This window comes from Lissotriton vulgaris, chromosome 6 (genome assembly GCF_964263255.1).
Source record: "Lissotriton vulgaris chromosome 6, aLisVul1.2, whole genome shotgun sequence".
Lineage (NCBI taxonomy): Eukaryota > Metazoa > Chordata > Amphibia > Caudata > Salamandridae > Lissotriton > Lissotriton vulgaris.
The window spans coordinates 1,576,228,335-1,576,255,877 of NC_141694.1; positions in this window are offsets into that span (position 1 = coordinate 1,576,228,335).

Here is a 27,543-nt window from a genome sequence, read left to right on the forward strand (position 1 = left end):
AAATAGCAGCGAAAGTCTCAGTAAGGACAGGATTTTGAAAGAGGACATGTCTTGCCCTGAATAAAAGAATGCAATAACGTCTTACAGCATTTATAACAGAATCAAAAAAAGATGCCTGTTCGACTGAGAGCCTCGTCCAAGGAGTCTAGTCCATTTGGCTCATCTCTCTACATCTCTCTACATCTCTCTGGAGACTGAGGGATAGATTTACAAGCCCTTTTGGGCCACTTTTACTTCATTTTTAACATGGGAAAAGTGACACAAAAGTGGTGTAGGGGCTTGTAAATCTACCCCTGACGTGTAACAAATGCCCTAGCTTGGAATTTGACACTTAAGAATAAACCAATGAATGCAGGGGTCTACAGAAGGTCACATGTCGAATATTTTCTCATTGCAAATTAGCTTTTGAACGCCTCAGACTACATTTTGGTTGGAAATCCCTTAATATTTATTCATGCCCATGTTTATTGCAATGAAACAGTATTAGTCTTTGTGCTTTTTAGGTGTACAATGGCAGCACGGAGTTTAATTGTGTACAGCACACCTTTATTTGCCTACTGCTTACTATCTCAAACAATTTCGACTGATTAAAAAACATAAGGGCATATTACCAAGGGCCTTATCGCCGCTTTAGCAGGAATTTTTCCTGCTAAAGCGGTGATAATTTAATCGCCCTATTACCTAGCTGTCGCTAACACCAGTTAGCGACAGCTAATAGGCGATAGCGGGCATTTAGGGGCCTATTTTGCATGTCAGCGATAATTATCGCTAATGACATGCAAAGTGGGCGTGCCAAGATGTTAGCGACAGGAAACAGTCGCTAACATCCTATCTCCTATTATCTACTTTTGGAAATATTTGCGCTAAGTGCAAATATCTCCAAAAGCTAACGCCTGCCAAAAGCAGTTCTTAGCCACGTTATCCAATGGTAGGTGGATAACATGGCTAAGAGCATTGTCACGATAATGCATGAATATCGCTGATTTTCCAGCGATATTCATGCATTTGGCAGGATTTTACTGCTTTTGAGATAAACCTTGATAATATCAAGGTATCTCAGCGGTAAAAATCATCGGTGTGCGGCGATACAATTTTCCCGCTAACCAAGCAATAGCGATAATTATCGCTATTGCTTGGTAATATGCCCCATAATTAGGAGTTCAGTTTTGACCATTTTGTATAGCTCGTTCTTAAAGCACTTTATATGAGCATATTTTGTAAGGCTCAGGGAGATTAGGTGGTTTGCCCAGAATCACAGGATGTGGAACAGAGGCTGGGACTCAACTTTGTTTCCTATTCTCAAAATTGCAAGATCTGTCTGTTAGGCAGCAAGTTCTCCTCTACATGGAGTAGTACTCCTGGAGTACAAAATGTGATTATTAAGGGAACGTTAGTATAGAATTACCACAAAGTAGAACTGTGCATTTTTTGCGCTTTTGCATTCATTGTTGAATCGCCCACCCCCCATGCATAAGAGTCAGGTTCGTTTTGCTTCATTTTTATATAAGAATTCTCAAGCATCTCTATATAATATACATGGCATTTGTTGCATGTTATGTAGCATGTATCCTTATTTAACTCAACACATTGTTTTACATAATATGTACATCACAGAAAACAGGTTGTATTCTTTTCCTCAACAATGGCAGTATGAATATAGAAAATGTCCTGCCTGAAGTAAACTTACAGAACACGTTTTGCAAACACTTGCCATTGTACATAGAAAGGTTCTACAAACAGAAACTTAAAAAAATCATTGTACATTTCTCCAGATGTGAGCTTCAAGGAACAGCATACAGCCATTCTTATCCCACATTACAACTCTATACCTTTTGTGAATCGGTTAACCTCCCCTCAGCTTGGGGTTGATAGTTCATCAATGGTTTGCAATCACAATTGCAGTTGTAAACCATTGATATATTCCTTTCCAAATCAGAAATAGGAGAGAGTGCACATGTCATGTCCCTTCCTATTTATGATTCAAAAAGTATTGCAAAAATCCTTTTATGAGTCATAAATAATTTTCTGACTCTAAAAATGTTTTTTGTATATAATGATAAGCAATTTTGGAATCTCAAACCCTGTGATTCTGTGAAATTCAGAGTTTATGATTGCAAAAGTGTTGCGTTCCAGAGGCCCATAATTTGTACAGCTCTAGGTAATCAAAAATCTATTTTTATGGACTAAGCTAAACCATATCTAAATGAAGCACTAGGGGCCCAGGCCCGTCGGAAAATTCTTTTTATGAGAATAGTGGCCTTAAGAACAGTGGACCTCAATATTGATTGGGCACGCACAGTTGGTGCTTCCTCTTGTCGGCTTTGCAATTATCAAAAGGAATCCTGGCTCCACTTACTATGTTGCTGCCCCAAACTAATCAATGAGCGACAAAGGATGCTTCGCCCCATCTTTTGAAACCTTGGCATTAGAACATGCAGGGAGGCATCAGATTGGTGCTTCTCAGAAACAACAACCCACTCCCTCGCCAGAGCAGCAAAATGTATCCATCATATCAGACTGGCCCTAGGTACAAGTGCTTTACCATAAGTATGCACACCATAGAGGCAGAAACAGGCAAATGATATGCTTCAGTAACAATCCAAGGTCACTGAGGAGCCAGCCCGATTGATCTTCTGCCAAAGCAAAATCAAGTTCCAAAAGCTGACGGCAAAAAGGGACCTGGCAACAGAGGACCGGACTGCCAGAAATAAGTCTTGAAAGACACGCAGTTCGGCGGGGGTGGTGGGCTGCAGGGGTGGTTGAAATATGGGGGGGGTGGGATCCAACTTTTAGCTTTTTTTGTATTGTTTTACTTTTTTGTATTTTATTTTATTTTTACTGTAATGATTTTAAATAATTGAACGGTCAACAATAAAATTCAAACTCAGACTAAGCTAAATGATGGACCTAAATAGTTTGCTCCAATCATTTTCCCATGTGTTTAACTGAGCTCCTGTATGAAACTGTACCCAATACCATTTCTTGAATTGTCCCCCCTGTAACTCTTCCTCTTTTATAAATTGTTGTGTATCGATTTAGATACTGTATATAGATTTTCCGATTCATGCCCTTATATAGGTACAATTCACTTTGCCCTTATTTAGGCATAGAAATCCAGCCTTTATTTAGGCATTGCTCATGCTAACCAAATACAGGCATGGTCAACTGCATTTCATCCTCTTTGTCACAATGAGCCCTTGGAAAGCCAGACTCTTAAGCCTTTAGGACTTCTCCTTGCCTGGATATTGATTTCTCCAATAACTCATTTATTATGCATTTATTATCCTTAGGGATTCATTCATGACTTGTACGTCAATACTGGCATTCCTAAACACCTTCAAGGTATAAATATACCGTCACTTGCTATGGCAAGGCACGGTGCAGTTCGGCTACCTACTTTCACGATGCGGCTCGCCACAGCATGTTCCCAAGGAAGTCAAGTCCCCAACTGATGCACTGACCAGACGCTGTCATTCTCCTTGCCGAGAATCCAGCTCCAGTGTTTCTGACTCCTCTTGCGGGGTATTAGAGATAGAGTCCCGGGAAAGAGATACCAATATCTATCATTCTAAGGTATGGAGCTGTTTAGAACCTTGAGAAAACTTTTGGCAACTCTTGGCAAAACTAAAACTAAACTTTAGTTTAAACTAGACTATAGCTAAAACGGTACCTACTTCTTCCCTCATACTCCACTTAGGTTAGGTACACTGGGGTAGGATTATTTTAGACGCACCAGTTGAGTGTTTTAGCCTGTGTTATTTATGTATGTCTTTTTATATATGTCATAGCTACAGACCATGCTTTTGCAGTATTATTTTATAGTACTGTTAACGCTTCACATTCTGTCTTACAATTGTAGCAGTTCATATCTCTTGCATGAGTAATAAGACTGTTCAATAAACCCTTTTATTTAAACGCCCATCTCTCTATTACTGTGCAACTCTGTAGAATCAAAGCATGCACGATTGACTGAGTAAAACTGTAATCTATTGTTTCCATGACTCTGAAGATAATGTTCCGGCTCTAAGGGGAAACAAAGTTGTCATGTTTATGCGGTTGTTAGAAACTAATCCCTTCTTGTTCATTCGAGAAGATTCTAGTGACCTCTGAGTTAGCTGGCACACACAAGTAATTAAGTTTAATGTACTCGATAGGGACATACTGACCTGAGTCCTATGTCAAATGTGTAGTGTATGTTATTCCAATGCGCAGAGCCCATCAGGGATATAGAAACTACACTACAAAATAAGCACAATAAGCAAGAAGTGGTGTGTTGTCAAGAAGTGGTATCCGGATTCTGATGCCAGCGCCACAAGGATGTGGGCCATTTTGTCCCAGAAAAACGTGGGTACTGAGAGTACTGTAGCCTTTGCGTCCAGAACGCTTACTCCCTCTGAACAAAAATATTGAGTCATCGAAAGGGAAGCACTGGCAGTGTTTTGAGGTATGGAATATTTCTGCACATATGTTTGGGGTACCAAAATATTTACTTGGCACAGACCGTAAGCCCTTAGTGAAGATCTTATTTTCCAGGTGGTACCGGTGAGGGCTCAGCAGGTTAGCAAAATTAGCTGCAAAACTTCAAAAGTACCAATATGAAGTTGAGCACATACATGGTTGGACAAACACGCAGGCGGGTTGTTTATCTAAGCTGTCAGTGGATTGGAGGGTAGTTGATGGTCCTGCTGTGTTAAATGATGAAGACGAAATTGCAGTAGGTTCAGTGGAGGACGTGGTTATGGTTGGTAGGGTTGCATTCAAGGCTTCTGATTGGCTGCACCAAATGGACGCGGATGACATTTTGAAAGATGTTTTGAGAATGCTAAGGCTCCAGGAGAGAGGGGTGTGTGTCTATTTTGGTACGGCCATACGTCAAGGTTCTGGACGAGTTGTCTTTGTGTAGGAATGGGGTTTTGATGAGGGGTGAGAGATTTGTTTCCCCCGCTGGTCTAAGGAAAAAGTTATTGGTTCTAGCTCATGAAGGTCATTTGGGTCAATCCTTGGCCCAACACCACCTTAAAGTACAGTTTTGGTTGCCTGGCTTGGACGAGCCATTGGTTAGTTGGGTGAAAAGATGTGATAAGTCTAAAGAGGGTGAGAAGCGGTTTAAGGCCGGCAGTAGGTCAGGTATGGGACACATTATTAATCCAGGCCAGGCTTGGCATAGCATTTGTTTGGATTTCATCGGCTTCATGGAAGAATTATCTGAGTACCACAGGTATGGCTTTGTAGTGGTAGACGTGTTATCCAAATGGCTGAGCATGACATTTGTGAAGGAGATTTCTACTGAGAGGACAATTAGATATTTAGGGGAGCTGTTTATGGAGAAAAGCATCCATTAATCCTTATCACAGCTAATGGTACGCAGTTGGTCTAACGTGAGATGAAGGCATTTTTAAGAGACTGTGGTATTGTTCACCATTGCACTTTCTTGTACAACCCGCAAGGGAATGGCCTGTGTGAGAGAGCCAACAAAGTAGTCAAAGGAATTATCCAAATAGCGAGTGTGAATGGGGTATTGAACATACCATGGTGGATGAGATGATTTGGGCCTGGCGTACTACCAAGCAGGGGGAACTGTGGCAAGTCACCTTTTGAATAGATGTGGGGAAGGGCTCCTAGTTCGAAATAGGTGCCCTCATGGATGAAGGAGTGACTTTCTTTGGGTGGTGCTGTTCGCATGTCTCAATAAAGTATTTTACTTGTAAAGGTTAGAGCGGGCAATTTGGTAAAGGTCAGGGGTGGAAGGATGGGTAAAGGATACCCTTATTTAAGGGCCCATACACAGTCAAGAATGTTTATGATCATTCTGTAATATTGGAACATGGTAAGAGGTGTAATCTTCAACAGGTAGCTCTGTACCAGAAAGGTGGTGGAGTTTCCGAGAGTGAAGATTCTCCTTGCAGGAGTGGGTTTGTTTTGGCCCAAGATTCCGATTGTGCCTGATTGGTATTCAGTTGACTGCAGCAGGTGGTGAGGGCCCGTTAGTGTCCCGGTCTGAGCTGCCGGGTAGTTTGAGCGGACTTCAGGCAAATGTTTCAAACCTGGGGGCTAAGGGTGCCCGGGTCAGAAGTACCATTAGGAGTCCCAAAGCATCGGACAATCCTTGTTGCCAAAATGTTGTTTAAAGAAGCAGTACCTCCAGATACCTCAGGTAAGTGAAACTCCAAAATTTAAGGTGGAGAGTAGAGAAGAGCGGACTTCTCCCAACTAGTCAGGAAACAACTCACTGGTAGAAGAAAGTTCCGCTTCAAACAGCAAGCTAAAATTCCCAAATACATAAAGTTCCAAAAAGACTGGACCGCACCATAATTAAAACATGGTGCTCTGGAATAAGTGTAAACTGTTTTGATATACTTGACGCTGGTCCTTTTTAGGTAATAAAGCTGCCATGGGCATTTTTTCTGTCCTCCAAAGTAAACTATGAAAACGTTCTAACCAACTTAGGTCCTGCTTTAAAATTTGACAGTCAGCCTGTCCTTTGCCAGTGCGAGAGATTGTGAAATGTACATCAGTCCAGCAGACATTATTATTATTAACAGGAGCAGCCATCAAGTCAGTCCCTGAGCTGTACAGCAAAGCAAAAAAATGTTTTCATTTTCAAAAAGAAATCCCTAAAGTGGGATTTTCATTTTAAACATAAATTAAACAGTGGCCATAGTCACTCGACATGGGAGTTTCCTCTTATGGCGAGGTGGGCATTGAGCACTTTTGAGTGCCCCTTAACTCTTTAACCATAAGTTTTTCCTTGCCATGACAGGCATTGAAACATGGTTATATGTCCACCCATTTAAATTAAGTGGGTGGACATACATACAAATCTCTGATCGCCGTTACTCAATAAAGCCATCAGAGAAGTTTTACCATGGAAGAGGTGGAATAGTCTCGGCAATTGTTAAACTGTGGTCTGCCAGAATCAAGATCAGGCGGGTGAAACATAATGTTGGCAACGAGGGGGCACCTTAGTAACCTGTTGTTTTGTTGACAAATATTTCCAGCTGGAGATTTAGATTTTCTGTACTTTCCCCAGGGGTACCAGGACACTGAATTTTGTTTCAAAAAGACCAGATTTTATTGCATTATGTCTCAAATCACATTTGATGAGTTTGGTAGACATTATTTAAGATGCCCTTTTTGTATGCATACCATATCAAAGTGGGCCACCATGGTCTGAAGCTTAAGTCTTGTCCATGTTACCTGCTATTTTTTTAGAGAGACTAAACTGTCTGCTCAATTGGGGAGGAGTAAATCTAAATTGCTTTTCTATGTTCAATGAGCATTGAAATACAACATTCACAAAAAAGCACCAGTTGCAGACTTGGATAGAGAGGTAGAATACTTGTGATTCTGAATGCTCCTTTCATAAAGATGCAATTTGAAAATCTTCTTGTATTCATACAAGCTGGCAAGAATTGTGTTGTCTCCATATATTATTTTCTCTCAATTCAATGATTATAATATGCACTTTTGGAGGTTTGTTTATGAGATGTTGTATTATTTTATGTTATGCAGATTTGTAGAGCACACTATCACCCTGTAGGGTATAGATGTGCACAGCATGGTTGAGTCTACGCACACCTAAGGCCCAGTGGCTCCACACAAATAGCCAGGTCTTCAGCTTCATTTTTTCATTTATTTTTGTCCTCATATTACCTCTTGCGAGCCCTCTTGATCGCCACTGACCCAAGTGCTTGAGAACCAAGCAGATGCATTGAACACAATGTGCACACCATGTTGAATGATTCAGTGGTGGTCTCATCCTCCTAGGACCACCACAAGCACAGTTATGGGCCAAAATATAATCCCAACCAAAGGCCCTGCAAAACATTATGGGACGAGATTCTAGCGTGCAATGAATATTATAGTATACAACATCAAAAGATTCATCAAGCGGCAGGGGCTCTCCGCCTCAGTGAAGAGCTAATACTATAATATTCACTGCACTCTAGAATCTTATTCCATAATGCTTTGCTGGGCCTTTGGTAGGCATTGTATTTTTGCCCATAAATTTGATTGGGGTGGTCTCAGGAGGATGGGACCACCTCAATTGTTGAGCATGATATGCTCTTTGTGTTCAAGGCATCTGCTTGGCCCTCCCCCTAGGTTAGAGGGGACCCCAAAATCATTACCTCTCTCATTGCCTGATATTTTTCAAAGTTCACTTTGGTGCATTGGTTAAATGCTTTTTAGCATGAAAATGTAAAGTTTTTTATCAAAGGGTTGTGAGTGCAGTTGCGGGCAAAAATATAATCCCAACCAAAGGCCCTGCAAAACATTATGGAACGAGATTCCAGCGTGCAGTGAATATTATAGTATCCGATATCAAAAGATTCATCAAGCGGCAGGGGCTCTCCACCTCAGGTAAGAGCTAATACTATAATATTCACTGCACTCTAGAATCTTACTCCACAATGCTTTGCTGGGCATTTGGTAGGCATTGTATTTTTGCCCATAACTTTGCTTGGGGTGGTCTTAGGAGGATGGGACCACCTCAATCGTTGAGAATGATATGCTCTTTGTGTTCAAGGCATCTGCTTGGCCCTCCCCCTAGGTTAGAGGGGACCCCAAAATCATCACATCAGCCAACCATACAAAGTGAGTAGGAGATTATGCTAGTTCTTTAGAATCTAATCTACTTCTTTAAAGACTTCTCTAAACTCACCCTGGGGATCTCTTCTAGATTCTGTAGAATTGTTATCCCTAGGTATCTCAGTTCCCTTGAAAAAATTATGTCACCATCATCCTGGTTCCATGCCAGCAACTCTGTTTTACTACTATTTATCTCATAGCATGATAGCCCCGACATTCACCTCCAGATTTGGAAGTGCTTGGCTTATGTCGTCAGTATACAAAATCAGGTCTTCGGCGTATAAGACTATCTTCCTAGAGAAGGCTCACATGCTGAAGGGGCTAATTTCCCTATTCTGTCTTATGCTTTGTGCCTGGAGTTCAATGTATAAATCAAAGTGGACGAGTGACAGGGGGCAGCCCTGTCTAGTATCTCTCCCTATCTTTTCCACAGCTGTAAGGCTTCCATTAATCAGAATTTGTGCTCAAATATATTTTGCCAAGGGCATTCTGAAATGCCTTGCCAATAACAAACACCTTTAGTGTGCCTTTCAGGTAGTTCCAATTTACACAGTCAAAAGCTTTAGCTGCATCAAGGTTTAATTTTGCTAGTGGGCTCGAGGGGTAGAAGCAAGATCTATTGATCCTATCAGGGTATGTGTGAGTTTCCTCATCTGTCTTCCAGGTAGGAAGCATTTTTGGTCTGCAATAATTAGGACCCCAGCTGTCTTATGTGAACTGGATGCCATTACAGTAGTAAAAATATTATAGTCACAATTCAGCAACGATATTGGCCGATAGGATTGACATTGCGCAGGGTCTTTACCCGGTTCCAATAACAGCCTCATTCCAGAACTCCAGCATAGGAGAATCTCTACCTAGCAAGTCATCCAATAATTCTAGCAATACTGGGATTACTACCTCAGAGAGCCTTATATGTACTTCATTTAGAATCACATCTGGTCTGCTGCTTTCCTCTTATAAGATGTTTGACTGTTGTGAGTATTTCAATCCCTGTTATTTCCTGATTTAGATATTGCTGGTCCTCACCACTCTCTTTTGGTAATTGCTTACGTAAGATCCAGTAGTCTAACTCAGCTTCATTTACCTTGAGGTCTTCTAAATGTAAGTCCTGGAAGAATCTAAAAAATGCTTGCTCTTTCCTTTCCATATCCTCCACCACTCTGTTCTCTTCATCTAGCTGTATTCTCCGCAACATAGTTGCAAGACCTGTCCATCCTAGTTTTCATAGCCAACAGTTTTCCACATTTCTCCCTCTACTCATACTCCTTCAATGTGCTTACATCCCATTGCTGTTTCAGTTTCTCCTCCAGCTTTAATCTAAACTTAAGTTGTAAGTCTTCAACATTTTCCTGTTGGCTCCTTGTTTTATTTTACCCGGAAATGTCCTGACTTCAAATTAGCTTCGGCCGTGACTAAGTTCTCTTCTAGCAGAGAGATTTGCTTTCTTTCTTCTCTTATCCTGGCCACTGAGAAGCTCTTTAGAGCTCCCCTCAGCCAGGCTTTAAAAGTCTCCCTCACCACAAAAATAGGGGTTGAGGCTAGATTCAACTGAAAAAAGTCAGTTGCTCTCTCCTCTATTGCCATCATTAATCCTGGTTGCAGAAGTAGGCTTCTATTTAATGTCCATCTTCTTAATACAGGACGTGAAAGAAGTTTTAAAGTTGAGCATTCTGCGGCATGGTCAGAAATATGGATAGGTTGATATTTAATATCCATAACACTTACTGCTTCTGTAGCCTCCAGAAAAAAATAAGCTATCCTAGAATATTGACTGTTATTCTTGCTATAAAAGGAATAGTTTCTGGTCTTGCCTTTTACTTTACGACAAACATCACAGAGATTCAAAATGTCTAACATAGATCACAAATAAACCCTGTTTCTTGGTGAATTAATTTTAGTGCGGGTTGATGACTTATTTAAGGTACTTTTTGATAACACATTAAAACTGCCTCCCAAAACCAGTGGGGCCTCAAAATCTAACAAGCTAGAGAACAAACTGGTACATTTGTTGTCATCATCCACACTTGAGCCATAATAACCGGCTAAAGTGTACAGATTCTGCCCAACTTTAATCTCCGCAATTATCCCGCGCCCTTTTTCATCCACCTTACAGCTTCATAGCTCTACCTCAGAGTTTACTTTCATCATTATAACTACAAGTTTTATGCAGTTTTTCCAATCAGTAACTACCACCTCTGCTTTGTAAAGAGCCCTATACTAGGCTTTAGAAGGGCTTTCGTTCAAATATTGAAGGACGAGATGTTGTCTTCTTTTGACTCAATCCATTCGCATTGCAGCTCAAAATATCAAGGTGCTCCCCCCTCAATATCTCCTTCCCCATTACAGTTTATCAAACACTCCCCAACAACCTGTGACCCGATATTACTCATATGAGGACATTTATATTTCGTTTTCTCCCTATGCTCCCCACCACATGTGCACCCATCTCCTGGAAACCCTCCCACTTCTTCCTCTTGGTATATTGAACCAATTTGTGCTACCACCCATGATTCCAGTGCTGACAGTCCAGTAATAACTGCGTCATAAGTTCTTGTTAAGTGAAGTATCTAACCTACTTATCACTTATTGTGTTCTAGGCTATAAAACTATTCACATCCTCAAGGGCCAGAAAGTTGTGCATTTTATTGGTCAACATAATCCTCAAAAGTGTTGGGAACCTTAACTGCATTTGTGCCCTTCATTTTTGAGAGGCTCCATTTGCTTACCCAACTCCCACTGTCTATCATCAGTGGTGCAGGAAATGTCAGACCTGATTTTAAAGGTAAGATCATGGCTTTGCAGTGATTTCTCCTTTAATGCTGCTCCCAGAATGTTTTCTTTAGTTGTAATAGACTGAAAGTTAATTCAGATTTTCCTGGGTTTCTTCAGCTCAGGATTCAGTTAATGGGATCTCGGAGCACTCTCTGAATCTTAGTTTCCAAATTCACATCAAAGACCACATGGGGAAAAGCTTTAGTCAGAAGATCTACCACAAATGGCTTAATTTCAGCTCGCTCCACCCCTTCCTTAACCTCCAGGATCCTAATGGTATTTCTTCTAGCATTGTTCTTCAACCTCTCTGTTTTTTCTTTTAGATCCTTCTCCCTTTGTTTTAGACTTCCTACCTCTTGGGTGTTACCACTCAAACCCCAGCTCCTGAACTATATCTTCTAGGGCTTCAGAGCGTTGTGTAAGGATCACAATCTTTTCCTCTAGATTTTGGCATGTGTCTAGGATCACTCTCTGATTAGCATGTTGAGAATAGTTCTTTTATCTCTTTTGCCAGTTGAATTACCATACCCTGGACCGTCTCCAAACCTGATGTGTCACTGCCTGCTCTTCCAGGATATTGATCCAATGGTACATAATGTTTGTGGCCACATACACCACTGTCAAGCTTCCGACACTGCTCCCTAACAGGTTGCTTAATGTTACGTTTGATCCTTCTAGTTGCACAAATCTGTTTGCAATAGGTATATTTGGGTGAATTGCTTGATTATCCACTTCCTTGGGTTTATCTTTCTCCTGACACATCGCTTTCTGTACTGCTCCTTGGGTTTCCATATTAGAAAATGTGTTTACTTTAAAATAATATCTCAGTGAGGGAGTTACTCTAGAACCTTTTGAGGTAATCATTTCTATTCTCCATTAAAGCAATGTCTTTATTTTGAGAGATTCTATTAATGGGGCTCTCTAATGACTGCTTGCCCTTACCTCTAATAGGGCCAATCTCTGAATCTTTTGATAGGAAGGAGCTTGATCTAACCTATATCTTTTCCTTAAATATTGTTCCTTCACTGCTAACTCTGCTGCATCCAACTCTCCTTGTACTCCTATTGTGACCTCCTCCCCCCTTTAATCACTTTACCCTCCAAACGGAGATTTGCTAGTTCCATGTGATTAGGCTTTGCTATGTTAATTTGGCATTCTGGCCTCCAACGGCTCATAAGACTCAGCGGGGAAATAGAAAAAGCAGCCCTTTTTTCCCTTATTCTGCTGTTGATATGCTGTTCCTCTTAAATAACCAGTGTTACACATGATGCAGCCGCTGCCCTTTACAAGGGTAACGCTGCTAGTGTAGATTCTTGCACTCCCCAGACCTTTTCCTTGTTGGGTAAGGGCATGCTGAGCTGCTCTGATACTGAGCAACACACTCACCACTGTGTACCACTGGAGGTTGAAGGATCCACACATTGACAAGTTGTCTTCTCAAAATCAAAAGGGACTCCGCCTCACAGCCCAAGCCCACACTTCCTACTGGTCACTCTTGATTCAGCTCGCTCTCCCCCCCTGGAACAGCAGGTAAGCCTCAATTACTAATTGCCACCATCATTTATTATTGCAATCTCACTAAACTCTCGTGGAATCTCATGGAACCCCCGGGTGGAGCACCCGACCAATCCTGTTAGCTGGCCGCTATATTCCACTGTGACCAGATGACTTCATGCAGAAATCAAGAAGTGAGCAGGATGTTCTTCTGTGTGGTGGCAGGTTGTTCCATGCTTTAAGAACAATGTAGAAGGCTTGATCACTGGATCTAATTTTCCATATGCGTGGGATGTGTGCAAGTAGGAGTATGGATGAGTGATGGTGTTTGGAAGCTTTGTGAAAGTAGATACAATTTTTGAGGTATGCAGGGTCATTGTTATGCAGTGCAGAGAGTGTGGGAGAGTGTTTGGGGGTCTCTATTTGGCACAGGTAGGTACTTGTGACAAATAGGGACCATTGCCTCTAGTCGGGGTAAGGGGGTAAACTCCTAAAATAACCCCTAGCTACTCCCTTGGTAGCTTGGCACGAGCAGACTGGTTTATCTCAGAGGCAGTGTTTAAAGCATTTGTGAACACATACAGTAATCAAGTGAAAATACTACAGATGGACACCACACGAGTTGTATATTAAATTTAACACAAGACCACAAACAACAAAAATCCACAATACTGTACTTAAAATGGTAGTTTTAGCTTAGTTCTCCTTAGTTCTTAAAATGCGACACTTTGAGTCATTGTACCTTAAGATGCGACACGCAGGGCAACAAAAGTTTTGCAAGATGGAAAAGTGGCAAAGATCCGGTGCAAAGAAATAAAGACGTCAAGTTCTTCCTGATGTGGCATGCTTCTCCGATGTTGCGAGAAGTTTCGGCTCGATGCGTCAGCTGCAGCGGCGACACCCTTGTTCAGTGATGCTACAACGGCGGCTTTCACAGCAACATTCTTCCCCGACGATGCGAGACGCTTCCGCTTGATGCGACAACTGCAGTGGCGATACCCTTGTTCAGTGATGCGACGACAACAGCTCCGACGGCGGCACGCTTCTCCGTGGATGCGAGGTGCATCTTGTGATGCGCTGCAATGCGACAGCTACAGCAGTGACATCCTTACTCAGAGATGCGACTAGCAGCGGCTGCGACGGCGACACGCTTCTTCCTCATTGCAAGACGCTTCTCTTGATGAGGAGCAATGCGTCAGCTACAGCGGTGACATCCACAATGCAACGGCAGCGGCTGTGACGCGACACGCTTCTTCAGGGTTGCGGGACGCTTCTTGAGATGCAGAGCAATGCATAAGCTAAAGCGGCGACATCCACAATGTGACACAGCGGCTGCGACGGTGACACCGTTTCTTCCTCTTGAGCTGGGCTTCCAGCCCCTTGCGGCACGAAGTCCCTCAGAAGGCCCAAAATAGCAGTATGCACTTCCAAAGAACTCTGGGGAGCTGGGGATTGAACTCTGTTGTCCCTGAGACTTAAGCAGGAGGTAAGCTCTTCTCTCAAGCCCTTGGAGATCCTTCACAAGTTGAAATAAAGCACACAAAGTTCCTTTGTCCTCAGTTTCCTCAGGTTCTTCTCCTCAGCAAAGGTTTCTTCTTGTTGTCCAAAAGTGATCTAAATTCTTGGGATCAGGGTCCCAATACGAATACCCCAAAATAATTTGTCCTCTGAGGGCAAAGGGGCCTTTGCCTAGTCCAAACCAGTTCTGGAGCACTCTGTTTACATGACTCCTTCTTTGCGTTCCTAGTGCAGGGCAGAAACATCAGACGCCCCACAGGAGGTTGAGCCAGCATTGTGGAGGAAAGGTACAGCCCTGGAGCACTCTGTTGATATGACTCCTTCTCTCCTTTCACAATGCAGGGTAGAGACATCAGACGCAACACAGGAGGTGGGGCCAGCATTGTGGCAGGAGGCACAGCCCTATTCAGGTATCAGGTGCAACTCCTCCCTCCCATCTAGATGCAGATCTCTCTATTCGCCACTGGGATGACTCACCCTGTCTCCTGGAATCCCCCAGACAAGGAATGCACAACCTAGGAGAGGCAGGCTTGGATAGTTAGACAAGAAAATACCTACTTTCTGAAAGTGGTATTTTCAAACACAGAATGGTAAAGCCAACTTCCCTAAAATATGTATTTCATCATTCTGAGTTCAGGCATACTAAACTTGAATTTCTACGTAGTTTCCTGGGTCAGTTAGGATAAAAAAAATGTAATAATCTAACTGCCCATTCTGGCCTATGGGAAATAGGTAGCCTTGCAATAGTGAAAAACAAAATTGCCTGTAATTCACTATTAAGACATGCCACACACATCAGGGCTTGTCCTACATTATACTTACAATGCGCCCTGCCCTTGGGCCTACCATAGGGGTGTCTGATATGACGAAAATGTAAGGTTTAGGGACTGGCAAGTCCCTAAGCATGGTAGTACCAGACTGCACACAGGCTCTGCAATGGCAGGCCTTGGACACACTTATACAGGCTGCTTCTCTGGGTGGCACAACCAGTGCTCTAAGCCCACCAGCAGCATTTGGCTGACAAGCCCCGGGCACACGCAGTGCACTGTACTAGGGTCTGACAAGTAAACCAAACCAGCCAATCATGGAGTCACTAATCCATACATCAATTTACAATAGGGAGAGCACATACCCTTTAGCACTGATCAGCAGTGGTAAAGTGCCCAGAGTAAAGAAAAAAACAACAAAAACAAGTGAGACAAAATACAGGAGGAAGGCAACAAGTTCAGGGATGATCCTGCAACGAGGGCCAAGTCCAACAGTGAGGAGTTTGAATTCTGCTTCTTTGGTATTGGGGAGCAAGTGGTGCTTCTTTAGGTGTGGTGTGAGGTGAGTGGAGAGTGGGAGGTTAAAAGTGATTCTGTCCACAGAGTTATGAATGGCGTCCAGCTATCTTGTGAGGTCTTTTGTTGATCCTAGCATTGAGGGTTTTCCTGCAGACAAGCTTTCTTGTGACCGAGCTGGGCATGACAGTATTGCAGGTGCTGATTTGGAGCCATTTGAAAATCTTCCTCAACATCTTTAGGGAATGGATGCATGAGATGGTGAAGGCATAGACTTGGGTGGTCAAGTTAATTTTCTAGTTGATGATTATGCATAGGTTCTTTGCATGGGTGGTGGAGGTGAGTGTCAGTCCTAGCTTTGCTAGCCACCAGTAAGGTGAGGGCAGTCACTCGACAGACCATGATGAGGGAACATTAAATAAATAATACATTTTTCCTCATCGTTGTCCTCTGTTGAGTCCCCCCACACCCTATCCCACTGCTCTTATCTGCAAGGGCCGCTCTTGACTAAGAGTACTGTGCTTGAAAAAGAAAGCACAAAAATTATGAGTTGCGAAAAAAAAGTGTTGACAGCTTTCATGCTTCCATGTGACCAGACATTTATGATCTGTCTGATCAATCCAGCAGATTCACCGGAAGATGAAGTATCTGACTTTGTGATACCCTTACCACCTGCCTTGGACTTCACCCCACCACGGACATTTTGACTTCCAGAAAAAAGTCTGAAGAAAAATACTGTGAGCAAAGTGACCTTTTGTATCTGAATTTTGTTCCACTCTGGTCAGTATGGACTTACCTCTAGATCCTGGTCAATGGTGAGCTTGTGCTTCATTTAGTTGAGGCACTTTTTGACATAAAGTGTGAAAGAAATATTAGTTATCTGGTTATTCTTACTCGCTTTTAACCATTTTGCCTTTTTTTTGTGTATTACATTTTTCTTTTTTTTATATCAAATTGCCATGGCAATTTTTATAGTGTTAGTCTTTGACTTTAAAATTTCTTTTTTTGACTGTGCTCAAAACTCATTTCTCTGTGGAATTGCTTTTCGTGCGCCATCAGTACAGGGCGTTGAGCAGAACTTTCAGTGAGACTTGAGGTGAGAATCAAGCACGGTGTGTTTATTAGCAAATCACACATTTATGGCAGGTATTTTGCAAAATCAAACTGTTTACCTTTTTCCTGTTTGTGCCTCTTCGTATTGCTTGTAACTCACTCTTAGGTGTAATATGAAGAGAATACCAAATGCATAAGAGAAATACCAAAAGGTCTATATACAGCTACTATCAATCTATAGATATATGGGATTAGTGAGTCACTACGAACAATGTAAGTGTAAATGTTAACCAAATCTAGAATTTAAGACTGATAACAATCCTACATGTCAACAAGGATAAAAGCATTCATCACCAGGACAACCATAAGCAGAAGACTGATGCTATCAGATATACAAAGGACAAGCAAAATGTCGAGGGGTGGTATAAACAAGGAATAATCCAAAGGGTACAGTTAAGGAGTAAAAAAAAAAAAATTGGGGAGCGCATTACTGAGTGAGAGCTGAGAGCTAATTGAAATATCAATCATTGCAAGGCATGGAGCTCAATATGTGAAGTGGTTAAATATCCTCTCCCACTAATGCTCCCCATTGTTTGCGTTACTCAAAAGTGGCATTTCCCATTATAACTTCAATAGGATTACAAAGGCCGTACACTACAAAGGTTGGGTACCTGAGGGCCATTACCGTATTTTCCGGCGTATAAGACGACCCGGCGTATAAGAAGACCCCCTACTTTGGCAGAAAAATTTTAGGTTTTGTGCTATACTCGCCGTATAAGACGACCCCCCACTTCCAGCGCAGCATAGTCATTCAGAGTATGTACCGGTATTTTGAACTTACCGTATTAGTCTAGTCCTCCTCCCTGTGGGTGAGCAGTAAGGCTTTATCAGTGGGCAGTGGGTACCTATAAGCGTTTATTTTACAAACTGAAAGACTGAACGCAAAGAAATTGGTTGTAGAAACAATCTTGCTTTACACGGAATATTTTTATTTAAAACCATATCAAAAACTGTCACTTCTGAATATAACGGTACGGTACGGCAAACATAAATAACGTAGTGCATGAAACAGTGCAAGTGCATTAAACGTTCCATAACTTCCCATAAATCCAAGCGATTTCTACAGGATTTATAACGTTCCCTTTAAAAGCCTTCAAAATCCTCCTCTTCATCATCTGATCTCATAAGTAAGTCAATGAGATCTTGTGGTACATCTGTAAGGCAGTCATCGTATGGATCTTGTACCAATTCCGTATCAGATGATGTGGTCTCTTCTTCGGCATCCTCTTCACCTTCCCACAGATAGTCGTCCTCCATACCATCTAATGAATTCGATATGCCACACTTCTTGAAAGACTTTATGACTGTTTCTGCATCGATGTCGTTCCAGGCCTTTATGACAAAGTTGCACAAAACATCCAACTGTGGCGCACGCATGTTTCCTCCTTTTGTGAATGTTTTTTCACCGCTAACCATCCACTCATTCCACTGTTCTCGGATGCGATCTTTAAATGGCTTGTTTAGGCACACATCCAGTGGCTGCACCAACGATGTCAGTCCTCCAGGTATAACAGCAGCATCCGTTTTTAGTCTTGCCAGCCTTTGCTTGGTGCTGGGAGTTAAATGAGCCCTGAACATATCCCACACCAGTAGACTACGCCTTTGTAGAAGTCCACCTGGTCGCCTGCTCCATACGTTATCAAGCCATAGCTTTACCCCTTCTTCATCCATCCATCCTTTCTCATTCACATGCACAAAACAACCAACAGGAAACTTGAGTTTCGGCATTGTTTTTCTTTTGAAAATAACCATTGGCCTCAGTTTGCCACCATCAGCTGTGCATGCAAGTACCACAGTGAAACTGGACTTCTAATGTCCTGTTGTTTTTATTAAAATTGTCTTTTCGCCTTTTTGATGGACAGTTTTGTTGGCAATCATATCAAAATTCATCGGAGTTTCATCCATGTTTCCGATGCTACTTAGCGCATACACATGTTCATTGCGCAGCCTAATGACGTAGCGATGGAAGCTATGCATTTTGGCATCAAGATCCGCAGGTAATTTCTGGGCAATTTTTGTCTTTTGCCGCAATACCAGATTATGCCTTCCCAAGAATCTGGTACACCAGGACACAGTGGCCTTAAATCTGTGGCTGAGATCGGGATTAGATTTGGCCCACTGAAGTGCAACCAATCGGATTTTATTTCGGGTCACGACATACCCGCTTTGCCGATGCTCGGCCACCATGTCTGCTACATGCTTTTCCAGTTCTGGCCAATGTGGGGTGCCTCTTCTTAGTGCACACTTGCCCCTTGGCATACTCCGCAATGCTTGCTCATTTGCTCTCCAGGCCCGAACCATCTTCTCTGTCACTCCATATTGCCTAGCAGCAGCACAGTTATTATGTTCCGTGGCAAAAGCCACAACTTTGAGTTTGTAGCTGGCTTCATATTTCCTTCTCCTTGCCACTGCTGGAGCCTTGCTGAGTTCTAGACTGCCAGCCATTTGCTCTGAATGCGCTGCTGGAGCCTTGCCGGGTTCTTCGCTGTCTGCCATTTGCACGGAATGTGCTGCTGGAGCCTTGCCGGGTTCTTGACTGTCAGTCATTTGCACTCGTTGTACGGTACTGGTGCTGTACAGTATGGACAGGTGCAGAGACTGTCTTCAACACCACACGTACGGTACGGCAAATACGCTATCTGGTCACGAGACTGCCTTTCCTCTTAGCAACAACCAGCCAATCACGGCAAGTGCTCTACTGCCTTTGGGAACATTCGGGAACATTGTACAGTCCCCTTTCTATGCCACGCCCATGCCAAGGGGAGAGGTGAGCGTGCCAAAACGTGCCAAACGTGCCAAACGTGTCAACACACTGGGCGCTGCCATCTTCGGCGCTGGCTGCCCATTACCATGTACCGTGTTTCGGACGTCCTGCTGCCTCGTCCTGCTGCCTCGTCTGCCTGGGGATGTGCAAGCGGTTGGAGGCGCGTGTACAGCGGCAGCGGCAGTCGAGGTAAGACTCATGGCGCCATTTGCTCGCTTGTGAACGGTTTGACACCTTCGAGTGAAGTCCTTGCTATGAAAAAAACGCTCGCTTTCGATACTTCATGGCGCGGGGCCTGGGTGTGGACGTTGCCAAGGTCGGTGGCTGTATTTTTTGACATAAGGTGTGTTGTTTCTTGTTATTTCCTATTGTGAAGCGGTCTGACACCTTCGAGTGAAGTCCTCGCTATGACAAAAACACGCTCGCTTTCGATACTTGCACAATTCATGGCGCGGGGCCTGGGTGTGGACGTTGCCAGGGTCGGTGGCTGTATTTTTGGACGTTGCCAGGGTCGGTGGCTGTATTTTTTAACATAAGGTGTGTTGTTTCTTGTTATTTCGTATTGTGAAGCGGTCTGACACCTTCGAGTGAAGTCCTCGCTATGAAAAAGCGCATGAAAAAATACCATAACATTTTGTACCCGGCGTATAAGACGACCCCCGACTTTCCAGAAAATTTTAAGGGGTTAAAAGGTCGTCTTATACGCCGGAAAATACGGTAGTTGCAGTGCCAGTAGGCCAAGCCTTGTGGTCAACACCGCTGTGCTTGGTCAAAGCTATGTGCTGCTGGTGGGGGGCAGGGCCTGACCTGGTTAAAAAGTAGAACAAAAAGAAACACTGAAATTCAGAAGTTATGGTTAGAGCCACAAATAATAAGTTATATAAAACCTGCACAAACCATAAATCGCACACCCAATGCAGTGCCCATGACATTTCATGTAACAGTAACAATTACAAATGTTGTAAATCATCTTACATATGAGATTACATACCATTTTACCCTCACTATTTTTACATAAGTTACTATGAATGTAAGATATTGATTACGTATGTGTTGGCCTGTCATTACATTTTGCTTTCAGGTGTTGTTATTTATTGGTATAAATATGATAAAGCCAAAGGCTTTCCATTGGTAGTGTGAGTCATGTTTTTGTCACAGTTCTCATCTGATTTACCTACGCAGGATTATCATGGAAATAAACATAAATGCCCTCATTTCCCTACCAGAGTCTCCAGCAGTTCACTCAAAATACACGAATGAACTAAAGGACACTCCAAGGGGAAAGGAGTAATGGGAAAGAGAAACACGTGCTGGCAGTGTAGTGGATTCTGATGTGCTTCTGATTGTGCACAAACAGGGCACTTCACTCACTACCACCCTGGATGCTATAAAATCCTCACAGTATAAATGAGCTTTTTAAACAGAATTAGATTAAATAGTCAAATACAAAATGTGTAGTATTTAAACCTTATTTGATTTCCTGTCGGAATATCTTATCTATGGGTTTCTCTGACATTTGATGTCTTTTAAATAATGCTCCAAGACCAACAGGAGTGGCAGCATAAACAAACCAAACTTTTAATAGTAACGAATAGTTAATATTTGAAAAAATAAGGAATCCAGATAAGAAAAGAAATGTTTGGCAACTTGTCAAGGAGCTAATTTATCTCTGTGTAAACAGGGTTAATAATAGCCTTTCATGGCTTTCTCTATAGCTCTAGGAACATAATTCTAACACCTTCTTGAAGAAATAGTACATGGCAAACAGCAGCAGCAGGCTTCTGTACTTGGGAGTGATCAAGGAAGAAATGTTCTTGTCCGAGCTGCTTAAGTATCCAGAAGTGGCAGGAGTGACACACTATGTATTAATTATCTTTGAAAGATGACTCATCAGCTTTGCTTTCACAGAGTTCTGCAGATACCCTATGATGATACAAACTCTGCCTTTATGTATTTGCCTGAATGAGAGCAAGTTAAGTTTCGAAAATTAAATCATTATTTTGAAGCTCTGTGCCACAACTTGTAGTTTGGTGTGTAAATGTGTTAAATGCTGTAATGCCTCCTCTTTAAACTGCCTAACATTATTTTACTAGTTGTGCCTATTTCTTCTTCTAACTATATTTTACAAACGTTTCCTTTCTGTCCTCTTCTTGTGTATAACAGGGCAGTAGTATAAATGTGTCTATAATTGTAACAGTACACCCCCACAAGGCCCTATCCCAAGGCATAGTTTATTTGGATATGTCTAATCAAACTGTTTTAGTAAACGAGCAGCATGAACATTATCAACGATGTAATGTTGTAACTGGGCCGGGTGCTAGGACCGGCGCCAGGGATCCCAAAAAGTGGGAGGGGGAACAAGGAGAAGGAACAGGAGGAGTTAGGCAGTTTGGGGCAAGGGAAAGTAAGAGTGAGGATGCAAGAGAAATAAAGCTTCCACTTGAAATTATACAGTGTCGCCTGTGTATTGATTGCGACACTACAGATGGCGACGAGTGACGTGGACCTTTGCTGCACTTACCTGGTGTAATGGTGTCCTGGGCTGAGCTCTGCTACGTGGAGCCGTGCTGTTCGTGACCCGGAGCCTACCCCGGTCGCGTCGTGTTGCTGCTGTGCCCGTCGCCTCGCCTGCTGCTCCGTTGTCCAGGAGCATTGCTGTTCGCGACCCGGGAGCCCACCTCGGTCGCGTGTGTCCCCTGTGGTGTGCCGCTATACACGCGGGCCGGGAGCCCACCGCGGTCACGCAGAATCGTGGCCACGTGGTGCCCTATGTGCTGGTCCGGCAATGAGCCTGTGTAGGAGCTTACAGAATGAAGTCCTGGACTGGTGGCCGCTTCCTCTCCCCTGCTGGTAGGTTGAAGTGCCTGCCTGCTCACGTGTGGCGGAGTATCTGCAGTCGGCTCTGCTCTTGCCAGAAGAGAGCTTTGGACGGCGGCAATCTTAGAATCAGGCACCTCAGCCAATCCCATTCGAGGAATTTCCTGCGGCCCTATTTAGGTCAGGTAAGCATTGAAATTGCATGAGATGACCCTCCAATTGCCTTTAGATGACTGTGGAATGCCTTAAGATGCCTGAGGTGGACCACACTGACTGTTATTCATGGATTAACGCTGAAAAGAAGATTTTACATGTCTACTGGAGTGTGACATTGGGCCATTAACAAGTGGAGGAGCTGAATACATATTTTTGTGTCTCTGCTGCCTGCCTTGGTGCAGACTGAATGATGCCAATAAACAGCGCCTGTCCTATAATAGGTATACACCTGTTACAACGCAACTTTTACAACTACCTACCGTTACAACGCAACTTTTACAACGCATACCATTACAACGCATTGCGCTGGGGGGCGCTCTAGGATAGGGAATAAGTTTAATTTACTATCCAACACCTTCCCTAGTGTCCACGGGGACTGGAGTTGGAATAGTAAATTATACTTACCACTATCCAGCACCTCTAAGCGCTATGCGTTGTAATGGTATGCGTTGTAATGGTCGCGTTGTAATGGTAGGTAGTTGTAATGGTATGCGTTGTAACGTCATACATCCCCTATAATAACAACTACCGTCAAGTACTGACTGATAAATAGACTGAAACCGGAAGGTAAGGTAAGAAAACCTTAATTCTTCACAACTCCTCTCTCCACCCAGTTCAGATACCTCTCGTGAACATTCTAAAGCAGCCTCCTGAGCATAAGGAAGGTGCCACTCAGAATGCAGGGTGGGGGGATGGAATGTACCATGTACAATACAATAGATAAGCAGTATTAAATAATGAACAATATACTGTTTGGAAAACACACTAACATAACAAGGTTGTAACACATCTTCCCCCTTAATATCAATGCAACCAAATTCATTTTGTTCATAATAAAGGCTTTATACCAATCAGGAATTTTGCGTGTTCTTTGGGTAGGGGATGGGTTGGTTGACTGTGATTTTGTGGGGAGATCCTGGGTTGCTGGACGGTTTTGTTCCTGTTGTGACTTAACTAACCTATCCATACTCCACATCTGGTCATTGTCTAAAATGACAGTGTTATTTCTTACCCCTGTTATACACATAGGTTTTGAGAATTTAGACTCAGGATCGCTTCTTCTAGGATTTTGATACAATCCCAGTCCCCTACTTTTCATTGAGGAATATTGGTTCCGTGATTAGAGTCATTTTGGCATGTACTAGTTTTGGTGAATGTGAATTTTGTCTTTGAACTCTTGCATGTCCCTAGTGATGTGGGATCCCCCGCCTAACCAGTTGGGAAAGAACTTGGTACAAGGTTTCCTTCCTCTTAAGGCAGAAAAAGGAGAAATTCCTGTGACTTGATTAGGGGTTGTATGATAAGCCCACAACATCTCTTGCAATGCCTGTTCAGTGGGAATACTGTTTCTACTAGATAACTGTATGCTCCCTTGAACCATACGGTTCATTCTTTCCACCAGGTCATTTGCCCTGGGACAGTATAGCGGTGATCTTACATGTGTTATGTTAAGCTTGCTGAGGAATTCTGTCATGGTATGAGACACAAATTGGACCCCGTTGTCTGTGATGATGGATGCTGGCATGCCTTCCGAAGAAAATGTATCCCTAAGGAATTGAATGACAGTCACAGTAGTTATCTGACTAACCATCTTAACGATAGTCCAATGAGAATGATAGTCTACCAGGACTAATGCGAACTGCTTAGTTACCCTTCTGAGGTTAAATGGGCCCATTATGTCTAGTGCGATTTTTTCTCAAGATTTGTCTGGTACAGATACCGGGAAGATGGGAATTTTCCTAGGTATTTTTTACTTCTCGCTTTACCTTAATTTCTAATAATGAGTCCATGTTAGGGAACCAGTATCGTTCACGCATGCTAGCCTTGTTCAAACTTCTGCCTAAGTAACCCTCGTGAACGAGATCAATTATCTTACTTCTAATGGCTTCCGGTGGGATTATTTTGTCATTTCTGAACAAAATACCTTGGTCTATGTTCAGCTCATGGCGTACCTTCCAGAATTTCTTTATGTCAGTACTCATCTGGTCCTGAGTATCAGGCCACCCATGTATACTGTATGAAATGAGTTGTGCCATGGTGTTGTCTGTATCCATACAACTTAACCATTCTTGGGAAGAGATGGTGGTAAGATTAAGTTGAAAGATAGGGTATTCACATATATCAAACTGTTCTTCTCTGTGGAGAGGACATCTGGAAAGAAAATCTACTGCAGAATTTTGTACCCCTGACACATACTCAACTCTCAAACAGAAACCTTCCAACCCCAGAATCCATTTGGCTATGCGAGGGGTGTTACAGGAATTGTTTTTCGGATTAAACATAAAAAAAAGGTTTGTGATCTGTACGTATACAAAATTGAATGCCCCAAAGAAAAAACTTAAAACGTTTCACCCACTAAAAACAAGCCAGAGCTTCCCTTTCCACCACCTAATAATTCATTTCAGCCTTGGTCAAAGATCGTGAGGCAAATGCAACAAACCTTTATTTGCCATCAATTATCTGTGATAGAGTAGCCCCCAAACCTTTTCCACTTGCATCTGTCGTAAGAATCGTTTTTCAGTTATGTACAAAATGTACAAATAAGGGGCAGAAAGTATGCTCTCTTTTACTTTAAAAAATTATATTTGGTGTTCCTCTAACCATTGAAATGGAATGTTCTTTTTAGTGAGTTCTCTGAGATTGGCTGTAAGCTCGTCAAAATGATTAACGTATTTAGCCATGTATTCAGCCAATCCCAGGAAGGATATAAGTTCTTCTTTATTGGTGGGCGCTGGGGCCTCTTCCACTGCCTCGACTAGGCAGTGTTTAGGTTTGAACCCATCTCTGGAAATGCAATGGCCTAGGTATTCCACCGATTCAACGCCAAGTTGACATTTCACCTTTTGAAATGTAAGTCCTGCATACCTGAACTTCGAAAGAACTTGTCTTAAGATGTTGTCATGCTGGCACCGTATATCAGAACGTCATCCTGAAAGCATAGCGTTTTGGGCACTCCCTCAAGGATGCATTCCATAATTTTCTGGAATACGGCTGCCGCAGAGGCTAGCCCAAACGGCATGCGACAGAACATGAAGGTTCCCAAAGGAGTGGTAAATGCTGTGAGCCTTCTGGAGTCTGGCTGTAGCTCCACTTGATGATAGGCCATGGAGAGATCCAGGTCACTGAAATGTGTAGCCTTCCCCATAGTGCTCAGCATCTTATGGATACGGGGTAAAGGATGTCTTTCTACAAAATTGCTGTTGTTTAAGTCCCGTAAATCAATGCACATCCTGATGTCTTGACTATGATTTTTCTTAGAGATAACAATGGGGGCCACCCATTCCGAGCAATCAACTGGCTGAATGATGTTTAACTCCTCTAGTCTGGTTAACTATTTTCTTAATGGTTCCCACATCGGGTGGGGAATGGGTCTTGATTTGTGAACTACAGGACTAGCGTTGTGTTTCAACTGAGTTCTATGTTGGAAGTCTTTGAGTAAACCTAAATTTTCTGAGAAAACTTCAGGAAATTTATTGGTGATATGCGCTCAGTTGTTTGCAGGATTAGGGAACAACACTTGCTCCAGGTCGTTGGGGTCTAGTTTAATTCCCAACTCTTTTTGATGTTGCCATCCCAACAAGTTGGATCCATTTTTCACAATATACACCTTACCTACAGTGGAACGGTCCTCGAAAGAATTGATAGACTTGAACATTCCCTTCATGGGAATAGGGTCTCTTATATACCCACTGGGGGCTATATCTGCCTTGGAGAGTTTATTTTGATCTTGGCCTATTATGGGTTTAAAATCAGAGTAGTTTACCAGGGTGAATGGGGAACAAGAGTCTGCAAACATTTTGATATTTCTTCCATCAATGTAAACCTAGCATTCAGGATATTTTTGATTACCAGCCCCCTCTTCGTTTACTTGTAGAATTATCTTCTTGACTTGGGCTTTATCATCGCTGGGTTTGTTGCTCCAAATCTTCTTTGGGAAGCATCCACATACTCTTGCTAGGTGCCCTTTCTTGTTACATTTCCTGTACCAAGCAGATTTTGCCTGACAATTAGGATCGTTGGCTAAGTGATTGTTACTTCCACAACAATAACACTTTAATTTAGAATTTTCCAGATCCCCAGTCTGGTTACGTCCATTATCCTTCTTAGTTTTGGATAGCTCGTTTCTGATTTTGCATACTTCTGACGCTTCCTCTATGTTGGTTATCTCTGCCACCTTATCACTAGGGTCAGTAGAGTTTATTTCTTTAATGCAAATATCAGTGTCCGATGGATTTAGCTATTTTAATTGCTTCTTGGAGATCTGGTTGTTTTTGTAATACTTTCTTCAGAAGTTCTTTGTTATTAGGGCAGCTCACTAACTGGTCTCTAATTAAAGAATTATATCCTGGAAATCACACAAATTGCTGAGACCCTTAAGAATTGCAACATAAATAGAAACGCTTTCGTGTTTGCCTTGTGCACGACTGAAGAATTTATGTCTTTCCAATACTATGTTTACTTTGCCCCAAAATGAATGCGTAATTTTATTAGCGTGGTGTTGTACACATCTTCATCATCTTCTTACATCTCTGGTTCTGGAAGTGATTCAAATACCTTCCTTCCAGTGGGACCTAAGTTGTGTAACAAAATATGCTGCTTCCTGAAAGCACTGAACTTCTCCCCTCCAATGGCCACAATATAGGACTCAAATACCTTTTACCAGTCCTCCCATGGGAAGCTGGGTTCTCCAAACTCATTTAGAAATGGAGCTGGTTGAGACATGCTTGCAGCTGCCATAATGACAGATACCACAGTAATGATAAAAACACAAGAGTAGATACTGCAGTGAGGATTAACAAAAATGTATCAAAATGACAACTAGAATGTGCAAAGAAGAATGAGTAGTAACACTTATGTACTATTCATAAGGTATATTAATAAAGAATAACACAGGCCCACAACCTACCATTCTGGAGGAGATATCAGGAAAATACCAGAAGGAGACCTATAATAAGTAGGTAAGATAGAGAGGAT